Source organism: Lissotriton helveticus, chromosome 4_1 (genome assembly GCF_964261635.1).
Source record: "Lissotriton helveticus chromosome 4_1, aLisHel1.1, whole genome shotgun sequence".
In the NCBI taxonomy this organism is placed as follows: Eukaryota; Metazoa; Chordata; class Amphibia; order Caudata; family Salamandridae; genus Lissotriton; species Lissotriton helveticus.
Window position 1 is genome coordinate 784,063,957 of NC_136063.1, and position 24,077 is coordinate 784,088,033.

The 24,077-nt window shown below is 47.2% G+C and overlaps 1 protein-coding gene across 1 annotated transcript in view; it reads right to left on the minus strand.

Moving 5' to 3' along the window:
* Positions 1-24,077, minus strand: part of LAMA3 (laminin subunit alpha 3) — a 1,062,926-nt gene that overhangs the window by 285,174 nt on the left and 753,675 nt on the right. The window lies entirely within an intron of this gene.

Consider the following 24,077-nt stretch of genomic DNA (forward strand, 5'->3'; position numbering starts at 1 on the left):
TGCCAGGTTTTACCCTATTTCCAGCAGTTTCTCAGAACCAATTACTGCATTTGTTTCAAGCAGAGATTCTATGTAGCTGCTCTTGGATGATTGGTAGCACGAAAGTCTGAAGAGGCACACCCTGTATGTTGACAGGCAAATACAAACATTTTAAACTACCTTCACTGAAAACTCGAGGGTGCAGCATGATAATAAGCAGTGATTACCAACAACGCTGGGTTAGCTCAGCTGCCTAGGACAGGTACCTCAGATAGTTGAGGCATCTGCCTACACTCAGGGCCATATTTCGAATTTAATAAGGTTCGTCCAGCCTTTTATATGTCAGTAGGTGATACAATTAATATAAATCTGTATTACAATGTAACAAATTTGCTAAAATAACAAGCATTTGCAAAGTCAATAGGCTGGCTTTCCCGAACTAGTGCTATGGTTATTTATTTTTTATTTTTAAACAATTATTACAGGCAAAGTAAAGAAGAAAAAAATTAAAAAACAATTTACTGCTTAAAAGAACCAGCCATATGCTTGCAATAAAAAAAACAGTAAGAAACATTATGGATGCTTCCGAGCAGCCAGATGTACTTGGAACAGGTAATGAAACTCTTTTTTAATTTGAATGCAAATGACAGGAAGGCATGATTCTTATTGGCCCAAAGAAAGGTACTGTAACCAAAAGACAGTTAGATAGTTTAAGCACACAAGGACGACTACAAAATGTCAGGGAAATGTTACATACCAGTAGACATCTGTTCTTGGCATTTAGAGCTGCAGATTCCCATGCTTTGCATACTCCTGCCATCTAGTGTGGGTCTGGATGTTTGCAAGTTGTTTTGTTCGAAGAAGTATTTTCCAGTCGCGAGGCATGGTGACTCCTCCTTTTAGTGATAGTGCGCATGGGCATCGACTCCATGGTGAGTATTGAGCTAGTAGGATAGATTAGAGATGTTCATGCGTATATATGTAATAAATGATTAAGTAATTAACTGCAACAGGTATAGGTACCCGGGGAGGCGGGTGGGCACATGTGAATCTACAGCTCTACATGCCAAGAACAGATGTCTACTGGTAAGTAACACTTTCCGTTCGTGGCATGTGAGCTGTAGATCACATGCTTTGCATTGACTAAAAAGCAGTTTGCTCCCAAAGCGGTGGCTAACCTGTAGCTGTTGCAGTTGTTTGAAAAAGTACTGCCTGGCCTACATTAGCTTGTTGTCACACAGTAATGCTTGGCGAATGTGTGCGTTGTAGACCATGTTGCAGCTTTGCAGATGTCTGCAATGGGAATGTTCCCTAAAAAAGCCATAGTAGCCCCTATTTTGAGGGTGGAATACCCCTAGGGTTAATGTTCTTTTAGCTTTTGCATAGCATGTTTGAAAGCATTTTACAATCCACCTTGCAATACCAGATTTTGAGATAGCATTGCCTTTGTGCTGTGGTGCAAAAGGAAGCAAGGGCGGTGACCTCCCATCACCAGCACGCAGGAGTAGAGAAAAGCTACTCTGTGCATTTCCAGCCTCCAGAAGTGCAAACGGACAAACTGGCAGATTTGTCAGTTCGTTTTGCTTTCATTTCTGTACAGGTGTCAACGGAAGTGCACAGAGGAACAACACAGGGCAAGGGGTGCATCAGCTCCATATATTGCGCATGTGTGAAGAGCGCTTTTCATTTTAGCCCTCTTCACACATTCGCAACCCACAGACATGCTGTGCATGCTCTTTGCAGTGCAGCTTGTCTAAGAATGGATGCATGCACGGGCTGAGAGACAAAATCGCCTCAGGCCCTATCAGGAGTCAGGATGGAGCAGGAGTGAAAGGAGGGTTAACACTCCACTCTAATTTGATCCCTGATAGGGCTGTGATCAGCACGTTCCTGGCGCTGCAATAAAAAGACCAAATGGAGCCATTCAAGACTAGCAGAAACACGTAGGAAATGAACAGTGAAAACAAAGAAAAGGAATGCTTTCAGAGCAGAATTCCACTATAACAGGCACAGCACCTACCGAGATTTTAAACTGCCTTCAAATTAAGCCGGACGCAATTTCCCAACGTTGCCTGCAGTAAGGATTCATTTAAAAACGTTTTCTGTAAGTTTACATCATACATGTCAATTGCGCTTCTGTACACATTTTATATATATATATATATATATATATATATATATATATATATATATATATATATATATAATGTGTACAGAAGCATATATATATATATATATATAAGAATATATATATTTTGTACTCATCGTTCTGTCTTTGTTTGCTTTATTTATCAGGGAGTGGAAGTGCTGAATTTGGAAAAAAATATTCAGTGTGGCAAAGGAAAGGGGGTTTTGAGTCTGACAGTCAATTTACAAATATATTTCACAGTACATCTGTGGCAATGAAATTGGCATTAAGCACATATTTGACAGTAAATCTGTTCTAGATTACCTAACTGGTTACAAAGAGGCTGCAATTCAAACTATTTAACAGGGTTAACACACCTGATGCAGAGGTCTATGTCCACCCAGCAATTTTGAGAACATTATACTGGAAATAATGACTCAAGTGATTAACACAGCTCTGGGAGAGTTCTTTGTTTAGCATTCACAGCTTTGAATCATAAAGTAGTATAGAGGATTAATGTGCCTGCTGCAAGGCACACTGTGTAACATGCAGATCACAGAATATTTAGCTCGATAAGTGGGCCACTGCTTCTGACACTGAGGTCATTTTGTTACTTCCAGTTTGTAAGTTGAAATATTCTAATATTGTACAGTGATCTATTTACTGGCATGAAGGTGCTGCATGCAAATGGTAAGTCATGGGTTTACATCCTTATTTTTTCTCAATCTGTTGTTATTCTAAGATTGCAAAGTAGAGTTCCATTGGGAAGTGATAAAGTATTGTTAGTGCAGACAATTACAATCAACTGCATTATGTTTTATATTCTAACTATATGTTCCTCCCAGCCATTCACTCATAACATATAACATCTAGAAGTTTGGATGATATGATATTCCTACACCCTGTAAGACTCAATGTCTTCTTGTGTATCATTTCCTGTACATTGATTTTCACATTTGTTATGATTTATTGTGCCTCTCTGTGTGATGAAAGCATCCTGACACCCTACATGTAAATGAGTAGTGCTATAAAATAATTACATAGAAGAGTTTAGTAGATGGCAGTTAATTCAATATCACACTATTAAAAAAAATGTTTTTAGTGTTAAAACAACCTGCCATTTCCCACCGAGAGTCAGGCTTGCTCCCTTCACTCACTCCTTTGATAATATACAGTGATACTTTTTTTGCCCACCACTTTCAAAGTTCACCAACTGCCACTGGGTGTGAGGCGTCGTTTGTGATGCTGAACTAGTGAAAGCTCTAACAGGGTGAACCATGTTTGATGGGCCTATGTTGGAGCAACCAGGATTAGTGTTAGGGATGTTTGCTTGAGCTTTCGAATCACTAATGGAAGAAGTGGGAGAGGCGGAAAAGCGTAGGCAAATATCCCTGACCAGTTCATCCATAGGGCATTGCCTTTGGATATTGGATGTGGATACCTTGCAGCGAAGCTTGGGCATTTTGTGTTGTGGTGAGTCGCAAACAGATCTATTTGTGGAAAACCCAGCATTTGGAAAAATGGGAGGAGAACCTGAGGATGAAGTCCCCTCTCGTGGATCTGTTGTCTTTGTCTGCTGAGCATGTCTGCAATTTGATTGCTTTCTCCTGGTAGGTGTTCAGCTAGGAGATGGATGTTTTGATGAATGGCCCACCTCCAAATGGTCTGCACGAGGTGTGACAGTTGAAGAGAGTGTGTCCCCCCGTTTTTGTATATAATACAACGCTGTCATGTTGTCTATGTGGGCCAGGACAGCTTTGCCCATAAAGAGGGTCTGGAATTTTTTGAGTGCTAGGAATATTGCTAGCAGTTCCAGCTGATTGATATGAAGCTGTTTTGGGTTCTGATTCCACAACCCTTGAACAGTGAGAGTCTGGAGATGAGCTCCCCAACCTGTGAGTGATGCGTCTGCTGTTAGGATCGTCTATGGAATCAGGTCAATGAATGGCCGCCCTTTGGGTATATTTTGTGGGTTCCACCACTGCAGAGAGCGATGGGTGCGGATGTCCACCAACACTAGATCTTTCAATTGACCCTGTGACTGATTCCACTGACGGGCTAAACATTCCTGATGGGGACGTATATGGCTTCTTGCATGTGGGACTATTATGATGCAAGAGGCCATCATTCCGAGTAACTGCATGTATACTCGTGCTTCAAGGGAGTGATTGGATTGAAACTGTGAGACCAGAGCTTGAATATTTGTGATTCTGGCCACACTTGGAAAGGCCAGAGCTTTTTGAATATTCAGAGTGGCCCCCAAGTACGTTTGTGTCATTGAAGGTTGCAGATGTGACTTCAACAAATTGACCGTGAAGTCTAGACTGTGCAGCAGGTGCATTGTGCTTTGTGTGTAATGGAGACACCTTTGGTACGAACTGGCTTTGATGAGCCAGTCGTCAAAGTATGGGAAGACATGGATGTTTTGTCTTTGCAGGTGAGCAGCGACTACTGCTAGGTATTTTGTAAACATTCTGGGAGCAGTCGTGACTCCGAACGGAAGCACTTTGAATTGGTAGTGTTTGCCCGCTGCGACAAACCTGAGGTATTTGCAATGAGCGGGATGTATTGGAATATGGAAGTATGTGTCCTTTAAGTCTAGAGTAGACATAAAGTCTCCTTGCTGTAGGAGAGGAAGGACCTGTTGGAGAGTGACTATATGGAAGTTATCCCAATGAATGTATAGGTTTAATTATCTGAGGTCTAATATAGGCCTGAGAGACCCGTCCTTTTTGGGAATGAGAAAGTAAAGGGAGTACATGCCAGGGGCGAAACACAGGTCTCCACAGCCCGAACACTCCAGGGGCCCCCTCAGCGGAGACGGCTGCAAGCAAACCTCTTCAAGTATTCACAAATAAAATAGTGCTCAACTGCAAACGGCCTCCCCAAGCCCCCATAAATTAAATGGTGCATGGACGCCAATGTGACGGCCTCTAGTCTAAGCCTCTCTTCATTAATTATGATGCTGTGCGCATGCACGCCCTGCCGACCGGCCTCCTAATAAATTAATTAAATAGTTGGTGCGCAGTACGCCCGGGCTGGCTCTTCATAATTAAATGGTGTGTGTGGGCGTGGCGCGCAGTCGTCTATGTGTCTGCGCAGTGCCGCGGTCTTCAGGGTGGGGGTAGGAGTGGGACTGGTGAGTAATGCCTGCCGTTGTCATGCGCATTGTAATTAAAAGTGAGTGTTACTTGTACTACTGAGAAGGATGCGAACCCTGCGGCCGCCGTGCCAGGATAATTTAATTATATTAACTAGAGTAGTAGCCCCTGCTGGTTGTTGGCTAGCCTTGCCCTGTCTTCTGCTGCCCGCTCGCCTCCGAAGATGCAGGCCAGGCCTTAGGTGAGTGAGTATGTCTGAGGCACGGAGGCAGGTCAGGAGTAGTGGCCCGACTCCGAAACGGGGAGCCCCTACCCTGGTGCCGCTCAGCTGATGCAGTGTGGATTTCGAGATTCAGACCAGCCTGATGTCGGCACTGGTGGCCACTGTGAAGGTCACAGTACTGTCAAGGTAGATTTTATTGTTCACCCCTGCCGTATATTTAAATTGCAATGTCTCCTGGGATGTAGAGCGCTTCCCTTTGTAGAACGGCGTGTGTTGCGATGTTTCTCAATATTTATAGTTTGTGCTCCAGTGGAGCAAAAATTCATACTGAACTTGAAATCGAGAGGTCTACTTGACTTCCTCCCTGAAAACGAGGTCCTTAAATTTCAACGGAAAAGCCTGGGTGGTGTGTGTCGATAGAGTGTCAAATTTAATTCCAATTCTTTAATGGTGTGACCTTGTAATATGATGAAATCACAAACCACAATAACTCCAGGATAGCAATATAGGTCATATTACACATGTTCCCTGTTATGTATGTTTACACTTGTTTATTTTGGGGTAGTTTCCATTGAAAACGCCGTTTTCTTCGAGGGACAGTTAACAATGGGCACTGATTGACATTAGAATCGTTATAATTTGTTTACCTTCCATGAATAAACTGTTGCTAAAACAATGGAGAATGACGAGGGCTGGTGCAGTTACCATAGAATTATAGATTTTCCATATTTAAAATATAATTGGCAAAATTAGTCAAAATTTCTCCTCTTTGCATTCGGAGGCATCTACCTAGGTTGTGCATCAAAAAATGTCAACATTGTGTTGGTCAAAGAGAAGTATGTATTGGGTGGAGGTAAAACTAGCTTTATATTGGGGTAAACAAAGTGATGTACAATTGACAGCATCAAGCATGGCAACGCGGTGCATATGGTTAAGTTCCATGTGTATTTTTATGCATCGAAGATAACGCTTACACCATGGAGATGTGGAAGGCTACCTATCCATAAAAGGTGCAAACATTGCCTGTTGAGGTACCTAATATTGTCTTACCCAGGAGCTGACATTTGTGAAGAAGAGTCTGGTGGATGCACATGTAGTATAAGTTTATTTGGACCCTTAATCAGTGAATTTTGTGACATTTGATGCTCTTTACCCTTCTCTCTCAACTAGCATTTTCCTAAAATGTCTAATCCTTTTTCTTGAACTGACCATCTTTGAGCTTACAGTAGGGCCTGTCAGGTATTCATTTACATTTTTAGTCACAATGGCTTTTCGAGGTTTTCTGTCTTTTGTTTGGACATAGCTCAATCACTTATGCAAATGGTACTAAATGATCCCAAATTAGGGGTGCCTTTGAAATGTACTGATGTTTCTTACAGCAGTTCTTTCTTTATCCAATGAAAACGTTTTCCGCCTCCTCCTTTTTGATACTTTCACCGCCTTCTCCCACTGTTCATAAAACGTCTAGTTGCCAGATGTATGTGGAACACAGTTGGTGCAGATTGCTGCAGGATGGCCAAAGTTCTCTCATCCCATATGGATTATTCTCATGGAATATGCCAATTTTATTGTAGGTGTTAGAAAAAGCCATGGGATGTGTGGATTCAGAGCCAGCATACGTGTCAGTATTGCAAATTCCCAAAAGAATCCTGAAGGAGGGCAAGCTTCATACTCACTGACCGCAAACCCAGGTCAAACTTCACCAACTTAGACCTACCAATGGGTCTGATATATCTTATCTTCTTTTCTGTTGCTATAGTTTCTGTAGCTTACAGAAAGGCAATCTCACGAGCTTCATGTGCTGTAAAAGAAACCAGCCTTTATCAGTTGCAATAATGACACCTGGATTGTTTAAAGTTTGATTTGGAGTCTTCTGCAGATTAAGAGATAACATCTGTGAGCTTCTCAAAGCAAGCATCACAACCATGAACAAAGCGTCAGTTACTGGCAGTGGTACACCCAGGAACATCTCCAAGAAACAGAGAACCATGGAGGCATTATGTAGCATCATTGGTACATTATTCACAGCAGGCCAAGAAGGACAATCTGTCTTCAAGCCTTTACCTACGGGTGTCGGGTGCCCAGTGCAGGTCCAGGAGAGCTGAATCCATGCCGGATATTTAGGAATACCACTTATTAAGATTTCCGTTTAGTTTCATAGCCTGTACATTTATCTTATATAGGTATTTTAATTGGAGGCTGCCTTGTTTATAATTAAGCATTGCCTGGGAACAGTCCAAGCCATGTCTTCCCTGAACTAGAAACAAGCATCCTGGGACCGGTCTGAACTTAGGTGGCGAAGTGAGCTAAAGAATGATGATGGATTCAACCCAGATCTATGACTGGGGGTAAGTATCTGAAAAGTTTCAGCGTTCCGTCCATCATCTTCCTGTGTTTACTTTGTTCGCCCTAAGTTGGCAGGGTATGCCCAGATGTGGGTACCTTTCTCACTTTGCCACTGGATTCAAGCTAGCCTGGCTGATGAAGGGTGTTACCCAGAAACCGGTCCCAGGATGCTTGTTTTGGTTCACGAAATACCTGCATTGGCAGTTCGGGCTGGACTGTTCCCATGAGGCACAGGGTCAAGACTGATTTACATATAGCTGGGTTTGAACTGAGGTGGCGAAGTGAGCTAAAATATGATGATGGATTCAACCCAGATCTGTGATTGGGGGTGAGTTTTTGAAAAGTTTCAGCGTCCGTCCATCATCGCCTTGTGTTAGCTTTGTATTTAATACCCAGACAGCAATCAGAGGGGTCATCTTCTGTGTTCAGGGGTGTAACACAGGTCCCCGCAGCCCCCAAAGCGCCCGGCCGTGCAGCCAGCAACCACTTAGAACTCCACACATCCGATCCTTCTCGGATGCTGGGAGTTACGTAACTTACGTTACGCTCGCCCGGTCACGTCCTTACAGAAAGCAGAGCGCGAGGCGAAAAAGAGGGTGCGCAATAAGTTCTCTACTTTTACTGAAGAGAAATGTGCACGCCAAGCTTGTTTTTTTTTAGTGTACAATCTTTTTAGATGAAGAAAGCGTTAATACTTTGGAGGAAAGTCGCAAAGTACATTTCTTCTCGCTGTGAGACGGTGTTATGCTGGTGCTTCTGAGGAGGTGAGATCAGGAGGTTCAATTTGATTTATGAAACTCAATGCGCCTAACCCTTTGTTATCTGGTATTTGCGATATGCAGTAAGTTGCGTATAGTTTAGTTTCATTTGTATGACAATGAACTCTAAACTACTGACTGCGACAGAAGTCCTAAGCAGCGACATTGGAAGGGGGTCACAATTTACAAATGAGTTACACAAGTGAGCATTGCTATAATAGCCGCATTTGTACCTGCAGTGAAGGGAGGGCACCCCAGGGCCCATTGTTATTGAAATATGTTAAACCTTTCCCTGTAACCCTATTAATCTACAACACTAGAGGCTGTACTCCCTCTTAACCGCTGCTGGTGCGAACAGCCCTGACCCGCTGTGCCAAGTGATGAGAGGGCATTTCTTTCTTATTCAGTTAGGTTTCCTGTTAAATGCTACGGCTACTGTGGTAGCGCTCTAGTTGTTCCAAGGCGGAACAGGAAGTGACGACGGAGGAAGTGGAAGGCGGCCATGATTGTTTTCCCTGGCGCCGACCGCTTGGTAAGCCAGCCCCGGCGCTCCTGAATAAAGCATTGCACAAACTCATAACGGCGTTTGTACTATTTTACAATGGCGACGAGTCGGGACGAGTGAAGAACCCGAACGCTCACGCGACCCCTGCGGTGCGCACGCATATCGCGTGAGGCGGAAAACGGCAACAGGAGCGCGGCAGAGGAGCCGGCAAGAAAAAAAAAAAGCGCGAAAAAGCACCAGGAAGACCATAAGCCAGTAAGGGGCCACACACACCAACACCAGCACCCAGAACAGGCTACTGCTCAAAGAAGCAACATCAGAAGAAGGCAGAGAGCACAGCGAGGCGGCAGGAGACACCCACGAGGAGACAACAAGGTACCAAGCCCCATAGCACCACTGCAAGCCCTTGCTAGTGCCATAGAAACAGAGAAAAGAGGCGCACGCTGGCGGAGACTGCGGGCCCATCGAGTGAAAAGGCAGGAGGCAGCTCGAGAGCAGCATCTCTCACCACAGAGGGTGGATTGGGAGAGGACAGCGAAGGGGAACACAGAGAAGACGAAGGAGGAGAGCAAGGCGCCCCAGGGAGTCCATCCAGGCAAACAGTCTCTGCACCAAAAGCCAAGAGGAACGTCCAAGCCATGGCGAGCCAGAGCACATCCCTCACCCAGCTAGTTCCATTTCTCACGAAGAGTGGAGAACCGGAAAGAAAGTGGGAGGACTGGAAGAGGTACTTCCTCAACTATCTGGAGGCGCTAGAAGAGGAAGGCGATACACCCTTCGCGAGTAAGAGGAAAAAGAAGATCCTACTCCATAACTTAGGTCCAGAAGGGCTCAGGATCTATGACACTATCGTGAAAGGGGAAAGAGTCGCAACGGATACGGAGGTGTTTGATCACGCCATCGAAGACTTAGACGCACATTACAGGCCTGTAGTGTGTGTCGCCATCGACAGATTTAACTTCTTTCAGAGGACACAGAAGATCGGAGAGTCTGTTGACGAATACGTCGTAGCACTGAGGAAATTGGCTGTCACGTGCAAATTTGGTGGACTGCATGATGAACTCATCAGGGATCAAATTATTATGCATACCTCTAGTACCCACATACAAGAGAAATTGTGGGTGAATGGCGACGCTCCACTCAAGGAGATCTGGGCGATGGTAAAGAAAGCCGAGCTATCGAGAAGGTGTGCCCAAGCAGCGAAGAGGGACGCCCAGGAATCGCAAGCAGTGTGTAGAGTAATGGCGCCACACAGGAACGACCGTTGGAAGCAAAATGAGACGCGGAAGACCCAGGGAGGAAATAGAGCTGAATTCTCCACTAAATCACAGGCGGACAGCAAGGCACACAGAACAGGAAAAAAACAGTGTTACAGGTGTGGTAGCAATAACCACATAGGAAATGACAAAGCGTGCCCCGCCTTCAAGGCCAGGTGTTCCTACTGCAACATCTTTGGACACTACGAGAAGGTGTGTCGCAGGAAACCGAAGAATGCCGTAGTGCGCTTGGTAGACCATGATCAGAGAGAGGATTCCAGTGATCAGGACGACAGAGGTGAGGAGGAAGAATTCCTGTACATTGATGTCCAAGTTCTGGAGATGGATGGTTCCAACACAGACAGGCCTCGTCTCGACATGCACATAGGGGGCATACCCTTGGAGATGATCGCGGACAGCGGAGCACCCATCTCAATTGTTCAGAGGCAGGTATGGGAAGACAACTTTGCGGCGAAGATCAAAGAAACACTCCTACCCATGGATGTGAGACCAGTAACGTACACTGGACAAAAGATTCCCATGTTGGGATACTGCCCGCTCTTGTTTGAATTTAGAGGTCGCCATGCGCAGTGCAAGCTGTACGTAGCGGAGAGAGGCCCGTCCGTTCTGAGTTGGAAGGACCAAGGAGCTTTGGGGATCCAGCTCAACCCGGGTGGTATAGAGAAAATCCTACTCATGGACATGGCGGTCAGGGAAGACGTGCAGCTGTGGAGGAAAACATATCCCAAAGTATTCAACGGGCAGATTGGCGAGTTGGGCAAGTACACGCACCTCATCAAACTGAAGGAAGGGGCGGTACCAGTAGTGCACAGAGTGAGGAACATTCCGTTCCGCAGCAGAGAGGCAGTACAAATAGAGCTGGACAGGTTGGAAAGGGAGGGAGTCATCAGGGCGATAGAGAGCGCGGAGTGGCTGTCTCCCCTGGTTGTAGCCCAAAAGCCCAACGGCAAGGTACGTCTCTGCGTGGACTTAAGGGAGTTAAACAAAAACATTGTCATAGACAAATTCCCCTTGCCGCGCATCAGTGAAATGCTGGCAAAAACGAAGGACGTCACATGGTTTTCTACAGTGGACCTCTCGTCGGCCTATCATCAGGTTAAGCTTCATCCGTCGTGCACCCACCTCACGTCGTTTATCACACCCTTCGGGTGCTATGAGTTCGTGAGGATGCCCTTCGGCTTAGCTTCCGCCGCGGCCGTGTTCCAGAAAATCATGCATAAACTCCTGAAAGACCTTAAGGATGTCCTCTTCTTCCAGGATGACATTCTGGTAATGGGGAAGTCGAGGCAGGATCACAACATGAAACTTCACAAGGTGCTACAGAAACTGCAAGACAGTGGATTGACTGCCGAGTGGACGAAATGCAATTTGGGAGTGCAGTCGGTCACATACCTCGGCCATGAGGTGAGTGGACAAGGCATAACTCCGAAGACAACAAACATGAGAGCCATCATGGAAGCGCCCACTCCAGAACGGAAGGAAGATGTTCGGTCATTCCTAGGGATGGCCGAGTATTACAGCAAATTCATCCCTCATTTCGCAACAAAGACACACTACATACGACAACTGCTCAAGGAAAAGAACAGGTTTCAGTGGGGAAAAGAGGAGCAAGAAGAGTTCGACGCACTCAAGCGAGAAATGGGTACAGCCATTCCCCTCAAGGGATTTGACCCCAGAGCTGAGTCTATTCTCACCACAGACGCCAGTGACCGAGGCCTAGGAGCGGTACTGATGCAGAGAGAGGAGTCAGGAGAGATGTCGACCGTCAGCTTCGCCTCCCGCTCGTTGTCGCCCAATGAGGAGAAGTTCAGTGTGGTGGAGAAAGAGATGCTGGCGGTAGTCTGGGCGGTAGAAAAATTCAGGCAATACTTGTGGGGTGCCAAGTTTCTCGTGAAAACCGATCACAAGCCTTTAGTTCGCGTCCTGACATCAAGCGGACATGACCATGCCACACCCAGGATTGCCAAGATGACCCTACGGCTATTGGACTTTGTCTATGAAGTCGAGCACATTCCAGGGCCGCAGAACAAAGTGGCCGACTTCCTAAGCAGGGCAGCTGCCATGGAAGGGGCAAAGAATGAAGAAAGGCAAGAGTGGGAAGGATACGTGGTAGCCACCATCCAGGACACTGAGGAGGTAATAAGCGCCCAGGACTGGGAAGAAGCCTACAGGGAAGACACAGACCTGGAGGCCATAAAAGGATATGTCGTTCATGGCTGGCCAGAGAAGAGACACTTAAAGGAGGAGCTGAAGAGATACTGGGAGGTCCGAGAGGAACTGTCTTTGGCCGAAAACCCAATGTTCTTACTCCGAGGGGACAAAGTGGTACCGCCCAGGAACATTTTGGAACGGTTGATGTCCTTACTGCATGAAGGGCACCAGGGCATCACAAAAACGAAAGCCTTAGCCAGACAGGCATACTGGTGGCCAGCCATCGACGCGCAAGTAGAAAGACACGTGCGCTCTTGCGAGTCTTGCGCAAAATCGGACAAGGCTCAGAGCATGCTGAGGCCACCGCTGGGAAGATTTCCAATTCCAGAGGGCCCGTGGGAGATGTTGTCAGTGGACATAATGGGACCGGTCCTGAACAAGGAGGGCACTCAAAAGTACGTGGTGGTTGCCATTGATAGGTATTCCAAGTGGCCCGAGCTACAAGTCTTGGAGCGAGTGGATACTGAGGCAGTGATAAAGTTTTTGCGTACCACATTTGTCAGCGAAGGCATCCCGAGGATCATCACCTGCGACAATGGACCCCAGTTCACGTCAGAAAAGTGGACTGCCTTCACCAACAGAAACGGAATTGAAGTGAAACACACCCCGATCTACCACCCGGCGGGAAATGGCCAGGTGGAATGCTTTAATCGAGTGATTATGGGCACCATCCAGGCCGCCATTGAGGATGGTAAGGATTGGGAAATGGAGCTGGAGAAGATGATATGGGCATACCGTATCACACCGGGTAGCACAGGCTACAGCCCCTTCAAGATCTTAAGAGGCAGGGAGGCCTTCACCAAAGACAATGCTGCATGGAGGAAGTTGATTGTCCAGAGTAAGTGGTCACCGGCGGTGGTCAGGAAAAATTTGGAGAGAGCCCAAGAAGTCTACACGGCACACTACAACAGAAGACGGAACACTCAAAGTACAGAACTTGATAAAGGTGATTGGGTGAGGGTGAAGCTTGCCATCATGAAGAAGAAAGGAGAGAGCAAGTTCTCACCTCCCCTCAAGGTGGTGGAGCCCTATGCTAGATCAGCTCTCCTGAGCGATGGTAAGATTTGGTCCATGGACAGAATGGCCAAATGCAGCAAGATACTGAAGTGGGAAGATGAGGCGGAAGAAGGAACAGAGAATGTCATAGAGGATGGAGAAAGTGTAGGTGGAGAAAGGCAAGGAGAGTATGTGAACGGAACGGAAGGACAAACGGCAGGTGAAGAAAGAGTGAGTAGAGAGACCACGGAAGGAAGGAGCAGAGGCGAAGAAGAGAGTGAGAAGATGGCAAAGGACGGGAGAGCGGAAGGTGTGAGAGAGAGAAAGGAACAAGAGACTACAGGAGGAGAGAGAACGAGTGAGAGAAGAGAAACTCGAGCAGGACGGAGAATTAAGGTACCGGAGAGATTCAAGGACTATGAGATGGACTGGAAGTAAGACTTTTGTAAATTTGTTTATTGTGATTAAAGGGGGGAGATGTGGTAGCGCTCTAGTTGTTCCAAGGCGGAACAGGAAGTGACGACGGAGGAAGTGGAAGGCGGCCATGATTGTTTTCCCTGGCGCCGACCGCTTGGTAAGCCAGCCCCGGCGCTCCTGAATAAAGCATTGCACAAACTCATAACGGCGTTTGTACTATTTTACAGCTACATTTAAGTTTGTATACATAAATACATGGTTTAGATAGCACTTCAGCTGTAACTTACCAAATGTAACCGCCATCGCCTTTGGTAATTTACACGTTTTTGAGAACTGTGATTTATGGAGGGCTCTCTACAAACTTGCCACGGTAGGGGACACAGTATAATAAACCCCAAGTAACTGCAGAGCAGTCTCGCCTGTGCTAATACTAGCGAAGACACACATGGTACAGGATAAAGTCTAGAGAGACAGTTCAATTTGACGCACGTTTCCAGATTTGGCCACTCTCCTTGTGAGGTCGAGGTGTAGCACGCCTGAGGCAGTTTGAAGAGGAACGCCCCCGTACTGACCTCACCAGAAACAGCTTTACATCAGACAACTGATTTCAATGTGACTTCTGGAGGCCTTTTAGACTTCTAAACATGCTAAAATGTGTGCAGGAGGAGGGGGCTGGAGTGACATGTCCCAGTCCGATGTACACAAAGCTGCTATTAAAGAGGCCCTTGGAAGACTTTCCATACCTGTCCCTAAAATTGTTAAATGGCTAAACCGATTCTCGAAATTACAGTTCCCCCGCCTTAGGTTTCTCAGCATCCCGCAGAGTAGGGCATGACCCACGGAAATCATTTACACCCCTCCCCTAGATCCGCCCTGCAGGGATCATACACTCACTTTGTAATCTACTCACCAGTGCCTCCCCCCGGGTCAAGTGGCCTCCACTCCACTTATCGCTCCTCCACCCCAGGGATCCCAAACACCACTGTTTATTCTCCAGGTTCTGTCATGTGACTCAATGTCACGAGAATACCTCTTTTCCAGCGTGAGCTTTCCCTTAAAAACACACTGTCTTCATGACTGCAATTCCCAGAATCCACTAATGGAGTCAATGAATGCTTAGGACTGGAGACAAGTTATCCATGAGTATAGCGTCATATTGAATCCTATATGCTTTGCAGCCCTATGCATGGAGATCTAGCATTTTATGCACCACTGGCCGCAGGGATTTAGCCCCAACGGCACCCAGTGCTCAACTGTACCATCTATCCCACTAGGTTCCTTAACCCCTTCCGTGCGGCCGCGATTCCCCCCGTGTGCGACCGCGGAACGAACAGGGCAGGGCCGTGACGAACCCCAGCCGTCATCCGCACACGAGCACCGTGGAGCGTGACGGCTGGGGTTCGTCACCAGCATGGAAGGGGTTAAATGTACTGCCCCTTCAGTGGGCCCAGACTCCACAGAACCCCCATGCTTTTATGATTTCACCCTCTTCTGCCTCATCATGTAGCTATCACAACATTCATGGTCTCCCTCCCCACAGGGACCCCACACTTCCATATCCTTGAGAACCAAGCATTTCACTGCCCCATTTTGCCTCAGGTCCTGCATTTTTGCAGGGCCACACTCTCCTGATTCTAAATTGATTTATAGATTTATAAAGCATGCCTGACATTTCTTTTAATATTAATGATGAGGCAGCTTACATCGAATTGGCAATATATAGCATCAGATCATGTATAATAATCAGTAATACCTGTTCTATTTCCGTCGAGCACCTTTTTTTCAATACTTTGAATCTGATTCCTGTGCCACCTGGCATAAATGAAGGAAAGAGGGCCCTATATCTAGTTTTTTTTAACCCGGTCCCACAATATCTATTGACAAGCCTGGGATCCCACGGCTTTGCAGCATCCAAGTGATTCCACACTTCACTCCCTCTGCAGCCAAGGGTTCCCTTCACTGCTCTCAGTTCCTTTGCCTCTAACTTCTCTTTCATGCTATGGCTTCTATCAATTGTGTATTTTCTGTTCCAGACTGCTAGTCCACTTGGGAAGTCTCAAATGTCATACATAGGACCAAAGTGAATATTTGTGAATGGGCCCCTTTTTGATCTGTTTCAAAATCTTAACCACACCCCATGCTAAAATACCTACAACAGACAGTGTATTTTTTTTGGGTCACTTATACAGGTGCCAAAACGGCACATCCTCTGTAGCCTGTAAAGAGGTCCAACCAGCTGTGCACAGCCTCAACTGATGCATGAACATGATTCTGCCAGCTCTGCTCACAGCCTCCTCTGAGGCTTGGAGTGGTCCCTGCTAGATGTGTTAACAGCCTCCTCTAAGGTTCTTAACAGGCCTTGCCAGCTGTACATAGTGTTCTCTGAGGGCTGCAAATGGATCTTGCCAGCTGTGTACACAGGCTGTTCAGTGGTCATAGTGGGCCCTACCAGCCAGCTGTGCAGTCTACTCTGAGGCATGTAAATGGATCCTGCCAGCCAGCTGTGCAGTCTACTCTGAGGCATTTAAATGGATCCTGCCAGCCAGCTGTGCAGTCTACTCTTAGGCATGCAAATGGATCATGCCAGCTGTGTACACCGGTTGTTCAGAGGTCATAGAGGATCCTGCCAACTAGCTGTGTAAAGTCTCGTCTGAAGCATGTAAATTAATCCTGCTAGCTGTAGTCAGCCTCTTCTGAGACCAGTAAATGGATGCTGACGGCTGTGTGCACAGCCTCCTCTGAGTTCCTAATGGGCCCTACCAGCTGCGTACGCAGCTTCCTTTCAGGCCTTTACATGAATGCTGCCAGATGTGTGCACAGCCTCCTCTAAGGGAGTAAATGGGTCCTGCCAGGTGTTTAAGCAGCCTCATTTGAGGCCTGTAAATTTATTCTGCCAGATGTGTGCACCGCCTCCTCTAAGACTGTAAATGGATCCTGCCAGCTGTATATGCAGCTTGCTTTGAGGCTTGTAAGTGGATGCAGTCGGATGTGTGCACGGCCTCCTCTGAGACTGTAAATGGAGCCTGCCAGTTGTTTGCTCAGCCTGCTTTGAGGCCTGTAAATGGATGCAGTCGGTTGTGCGCACAGCCTTCTCTGAGGCTGTAAAAGGAGCCTGCCAGTTATTTACTCAGTGTGCTTTGAGACCTGTAAATAGATGCTGGGAAATATCTGCACAGCCTCCGACTGAGCAGGAAGACTTGCACAGACGTATTTGTTAGCTTGGGCTCATTTCCAGCATTCCCTTGGGTCTTGTGTTGTTGAGGAGCCCTAGTGTGCCCGACCCATGATGCAAGCTTTGGGCCAGGAGAGGGCAAGCACCCAGGGTATGGTGGGGGAGTCCCAGCTTTGTAGAGCACTCTGGGATATGTTTAGAGTGGGCCGTGACACTTGCACTCTGAGGATGACCTCTGTGCTCATCGTCTAGTTGGACACTCTCCCAGCATATGTCTGGCCTTTAGGACAGCCCCCTTCTGCAACTCCAGTACAGAGATCCACTCAGAATTGCATATGTGCCCATTCATTTCTGATCTGCAGCTGGCACTTCTAGCCCAGTACTGGTACCTCACTCACTGATGCACCTCTACCCAAAGGTGCTGTGGCATAGAGTAGAGTGGCATAGAGTTCAGGCCATCAGCGCAGTAGTTGTAGCGCACAGCTGCAGCATGGGTGCACCAGTTGCCTCATATCAGTACTGCGGCCAGGCAGCCTGCCTCATAAGTTAAATGATGCACTTCTGAGCCTCTCGTTAGTGAAGCTGGGCTGGCCCTCTCTCCTGTTTACCAGCCCAGCATCATCGTCTTTGTTGTAGCACATTCTGATGACCAAGTTATAGATAGAGCTATACAACTATAGGGGCAGCAATTACACGTTATGGTACATTATTTATGTTTATATAATGCATTCTATGGAAAATATGGCCGACTGCCCAAATGCCATGTCTGTGCTTAGTTAGATGAAAGCAAAATGTTTTATTTAATGTGTTGTGTTGGAAGTTTGTGTGTGTTCCTTGCTATTGAAAAGTGCTCTTGCGGCCACATTGCAGCCAGCTTTATAGCATATCTGCGCTATGTGGGGTGTATGCAAGGTCTGTCCAGAGCATTCTGTTCGATGCTTGCGTGTGTTCTAAACTACATACAATGCTCTTGGGAGCTGTGTGCCATCCATCTATATGGTATTTCTGAGCTATGTGCTATATAAGCTCTACCCAGTGACCGCTATTACATGTCGGTGTGGGATGTACATTATTGAAAAGTGTTGTTGAGTGCTACAGTGCACCACAACGGTCAGCTGTACGCTCTATCTGAGGTGCCTATTCCTTAAATTTGAAATTTACATTTACTGCTGTAGTGTGAGAATGCATTTCATGAAAAGGAATATAAAGTAGGGTTGCCAAAAGAAAAATGCCAGCCATGTGATTAAAGAGCCTGGAAAGACCTAATCTTGACACTAAATAGGGTTATAAATAAAAATGTATGTATTAATTTGTAATGTGACTCTTCTGTCTTTGTTTCCTTTAATTATCAGTCATGGATCTCATCGTTCAGGCAGCCCTAGAACACAATGAAAGTGAATTCTATTTATATATGCTGTTCAAAGTATGCACAGATAAGTGCTGAAAATACGGCTTTAGGTGACTGCTTATTTTTGTCGGTGGGGCAAAGTGGTGGGTGGTGGGCCGGGCCGCTGGGGGGGGGCTCATTGTGCTTTGCAGGGGGGCCCCCTCAAGTTTTTTTACGCCACTGGTACAGGCCAGTCCCTTGATACTGTAATGGGACAGGTTCTATAGCTCCTTTTTGCAGAAGAGACTGAACCTCCTATTTGAGGAGGTGTATATGTTCTGGAGACAGTTTATGTGATCGTGGAGGAATGTTTAGAGGGTTGGTGGTAAGCTCCAGGCAATAATCAGACTGGATAAGTTGCAATACCCATTTGTCTGAAGTGATGGTATTCCAGACTGGGAGAAATTGAGAGAGACGTCCCCCAACAGGAGTGGAATGATCAGGGGGAAGAGGAGACAAGTCACTGTTTATTTGCGGCAGAGGAAGTAAGGGGTGTGTTACTTTTACCTTTTCCCTTGCCATTGTTTCCTCGAAATCCTCCCCAAAAGTAACCTCTTGAAGAGGGTGATAGATTGTTACCTCTAAATGACGTGGAGGAACTGTCTGTTTGCATGGTCTTTGAGCCTCCCCTGTAAAAGGAGCGGCGAAAGGACCCACAATTAGATGGTGTTTCTAAAGCTCCCATGGATATGACAACATCTGTATCTTTCTTCATTTTTTCTAATGAAGCGTCTACCTCAGCTCCAAATAGGTGTTCTTTGTCCAAGGATAGGTTTAAGATAGAGGCTTGAACCTCGGGTTTAAACCCTGAAACCCTGAGCCAGGCATGCCTTCTAAGCAGAACGCTGGTGTTAATAGCGCGTGCAGCAGTATCAGCTGCGTCTAAAGCACACCTAATGGAAGTGTTGGAAATGAGTTTCCCTTCTTGGATTAAGTCATGTGCCTTAGCTTTGTGCTCATATGGCAAGAATTCAAGCAATTGTTCCAATTCATCTTAATGAGCTCTTTTATATCTAACTAACAGAGCCTGGGTGGTAGCTATACTCTAAGTATAGGCTGCCTGGGCCGCAACTTTTTTGCCCAAGGCATCTATTAACTTTGATTCCTTATCAGGAGGAGGGGGGGTCTCCTGTTGTTTGTGAATTTTCCCACTTAGGAGCATTTGAAACTACTAAGGAGTCGAATGGAAGGTGACCCTTGATGTAAATTGGGTCTGTAGGTGCGGCTTTATACTTTTTGTGTACCCTTGGAGTGATGATTCATGTGCGCACTGGGCCTTTAAATATGTTATCTGTATGTTTAAGCATACCCTTAAGCATAGGCATTTAAAGTGTTGTTTTTTTAGAAGAACTTAAGGTTTCAAATAAAAAGTCTTCTTCAAGAGCCTCTTTGTGGAGCTGCACTCCATGGTATTGAGCAGCTCTTTTGACTAGCTCTATAAACCCTATGTTATTGTCTGGTGGAGAAGGTTTTGAAGGGTATAAATCTGGGTCGTTGTCAGTATTAGGATCTGTGTTGTAATTGATCCATGGCTCTGGCTTATTGTCCTCTGGTGCATCCCCATCTCCATCCCTGTCGCCATCATCCTGGTGATCAGGTGATTGTGGTGAATTAGTGGGTGTAATAAATAAATTTGGATATATTGGTGAAGAAGATGAAAGGTGCGGTGGAGAAGTATTAGTACTCATATTATTTCTTTTAAGAGGAATATGGTAAGAGTCCTTGAGTCTGGCTTGCGTTTTTCTTGTAGCTTTGCGTAAAGATGCCCAGTCTTAGGGTTAATGACAAGTTCTTTTTAATTTGGTTCCGTGTTGGAAGGCAGGGCATCCAACTGAGGCTCTTTGGATGGAAGAGGAGCTGTCTTGTCTTTAGGTGCCATCATTGTTGGTGCCCATGATTTGGGAGCCGAGGATTTAGGATCTGAAGATGTTTGTTTTGATTTTGGTGCCAAGGATTTTGGTTCGGTGCCTGAAAGTAGTTGACTCAGTCCAGAGCCGGAAGGCTTTGACATATGTTTCGGTGCCAGGCCCAAGGGCGGGCGTTTGAAACTTTTTCTCGGTGCCTGCAGGACCTTGGCCCAAAGGGAGAGGAGGGGCGAGTCTTTTTCATGGACGACATTTGGGGCAGGGGAGAATCTTTACTCACAGTCTGCTGACCCTGCATGATGTCTTCTTCGATGTCGGAGTCTTCCTCGGACACAGGGATGTGTAATTCTTCCTCCTCGGCTCCCTGTGCTTCGAAGATTTCCTGGTCGGAGTCTTTTCCAAAAAGATCTGGAGCGGGCCGCTGTGTTGTTGATACATTTCATGACGCTGAGCCCGAAGGTCACAGAGCGTCTTCTTGGATCTAAACGATCGGCAGGCTTTGCAGTTCTCTTCGTTGTGTTCTGGTGACAAATACACGTTGCACACTTCGTGCAAGTTGGAGCAGGGGTACTTAGCATGACACCCAGGGCAGAATTGGAATGGAGTTCGTTACATCAATTGTGAGCTGGCCCGACGCGGTTAGGCCCAACTGCCTTCCATGAAGTTTTTGACCGAAGATTTTGGAATCGATACAATATGGAGATGGGAAAACACAATCGAGAAACAATACCATCGATACCATTGAGGGTAGTGGATGTTGGGGGATGGGATTGTTTTGCTTTGGGGACATTGCCTACCGGCGCAACTACTTGAGAATGTTGGACTCTTGAGCATTGTGTATTTGTATAGTGGGCCCACCACCTGGCTATCAGGGGGGAAGGGCCGCTTTGTGCGTTTCTTGCATCACCATTATGGGTCCGTTACCTGATGTGAAATGTGTGACCTGGAATGTTCGGGAATTGCACTCCATGCAGCGTAGACATAAAGTTCACTCGTATTTGGCCCGTAGGGGCATGCAGATAGCCTTTCTACAGGAGACTCATTTAAACGGGCTAGAGGGGCTGGCGCTGCATCGTAGATGGCGAGGGCAGCTTTACTACACCACTTACTCGGCCTTTGCATGGGGGGTGCTGATTTGGGTTAGGGCGGGAGTCCCCTTTCAGATGATTGATCAACTGGTGGATTCCGAGGGCCGCTATGTTGTGGTTAGGGGACGCCTTTATGGGCGCGAGGTGACCCTCTGCAGTATTTATGCCCCTAATGTCAAACAAAGTGGTACAAAAGGGGGTGGTGATGGACGGAGCATCTGAACCAATCAAACACTCACACCCAGTCTTGAGATCTGGGTTTAATCCATGACCGTTCTTTAGCCCACTCTGCAACTCCAGTTCAGACATGGCCATATGCAAATCAGTCTGACCCTGTGCCTCACGGGAACAGGCTCCCTTTCTGGAGGCCTTATCTGCCGCCCTCGCGGATTATTTTATGAATACAGTATTGCTGGGGGGAGAATTTAACTCAGTTGCAGATGTGACCATGGATAGGTCCCATCCTCCACTGCTCACAGCTCCGGCTCATAAACTAGCCAAGGCTAGGGCCCAATGGCAGGATCACTGGGGATTTATCTATGTCTGGCGAGCGCAGCAACCGGACGATAGAGACTATTCGTACTTCTCGGCGGTACATGACTTACATGTGCAGTTAGACGCAAATTTGTGTAGTCCTGGCCTGGTGCCCTTGCCGGTCGGAAGCGAATACTTATCGCGCACTTTATCAGATCACAATCCGCTGTTGGTGAGTTTCTGTTGGGTTGAGGAGCGTCCCATAGTACCGACCTGGAAGTTGCGTCCGGAGATGCTAGAGGATCAGGCCTTTCGTGCGGAACTTGGGGATGGGGTGGACCGATACTTTGCGGAGAATGCGGGCACCGCCACGACGACGGCCCTGGAATGGGATGCCTTTAAAGTGGTGGTCCACGCAATAAACAAAGTTTATACATAAAGTGGTGGTCCGCGGGATCTGTATTGCCAAGTGGGTGGGGGTAAGGAAGCTGCTATTAAAGGAAATTGATGCGAGCGAACTGGCCCTACGTGAGGCTGAGAGAGCACACTCTGTCAGCTCTGAGATGCGCGACACGGTCCAATCCCGAAAGGAGGCGGTGGCGGTGGCGGTGGAGTGATTACGGTGCTTTGACCATAGAGCTTACCTGGCCCGCGCACATGCGGAAAGGGACAAGGTGGGCACGCTACTGGCTTGGCTGGCTGACCCCGCTCCTAGATGCATACCTATATTGGCATTGACCTCGTCCTCTGGACGATTGGAATACACGCAGCATCAAATAAATGACCGATTTCGGTCCTTTTACGCGATTCTTTATACCAGCCAATTACAGACTGGGGAGGCGGATGTACGAGCGTTTTTGAAGGCACTGGAGCTGCCTACCATTGAGAAGGAGGAGGCGGATGCCCTCGGTCAGGACGTCACGCTGGGTGAAATTCGCTGCGCCATCAAGCAATTGGCACGCAACAAGACTCCGGGTAGCGATGGACTGCCTATCGAATTCTATCTAACGTATATTGACCTCCTGGCTCCTAGACTACTTGCGATGTATACAGAGGCTAAACAGTTGGGGGTACTGCCGATCTCTACTAGGGAAGCTAATATTGTCCCTCTTCTCAAACCTGGGAAACCTCCGACTGACCCAACTGCATATAGGCCTCTGTCTATGCTCACTACTGATTATAAGATACTGAGCCGGGTGATGGCTACAGACTCCTCCCCTTTATGACGCGGTTGGTACACTCTGATCAGTATTCCGACTCTCAATACCGCCATTAGCGTACGTCGATTAATAGGAATATTGGACGGAGAGTATGGAATGGAAGGGCAGGCAATGGTCCTTTCAGTTGATATTGCTAAGGCGTTTGACAGCCTGGAATGGCCCTATCTGTTCCCAATTATGAGGGCATTTGGACTTGGAGCCGGATATGTCCGCTGGACTGAAATATTGTACTCATCGGCGACTGCTAGGGTTCGGGTTGGCAGGGTTGTTTCCTCATCTTACCCTGTGGGGCGGGGCACCAGACAGGGCTGCTACTTTTCCCACTGTTGTTCGCCCTTGCGGTGGAGTCATTGGCGGCACGAGCTAGGATGGGGGTCGGCATTCCAAGGTCTGCGGCTTAACAACCAGTTGCACTACATCTCGCTGTATGCAGACAACCTCCTATTGTTTCTGAGGGACGCGGGAGAGGCCCTGGAGGGGGCGCGCTTCCTCCTCAGTTGGTTCGGGGACATCTCGGGACTGCGGGTAAACTGGGCGAAGACTTGTGTCTTCCCAGTAACTAGAGTGTGCGATCAGCCCACGCTGCCGCCCGACTTGACATGGGAACCTACGTGCCTCCCCTACTTGGGGACGCATGTGTGCCACACTCAGGAAGATCTCCTCGAAGGCAATATCGGTAGAGCGTTGAGAGGCCTGAGGGGCAGCATGCGGTTCTGGGGGACTCTGCCGCTGTCGGTAGCAGGTCGTGTGGCTCTGCTGAAGATGGTGGCACTTCCTCGTTTTTTATATTTCTTCCGGACTCTACCGATACGGATACCTGTTGCTGTTTTTTGACAACTCCGGACTGCGGTGGGGAGTTTTATCTGGGGAACAGGGAGGCGCAGAGTAGCACTGGACACCCTAGTGCAACCGAGGGCTGAGGGGGGACTG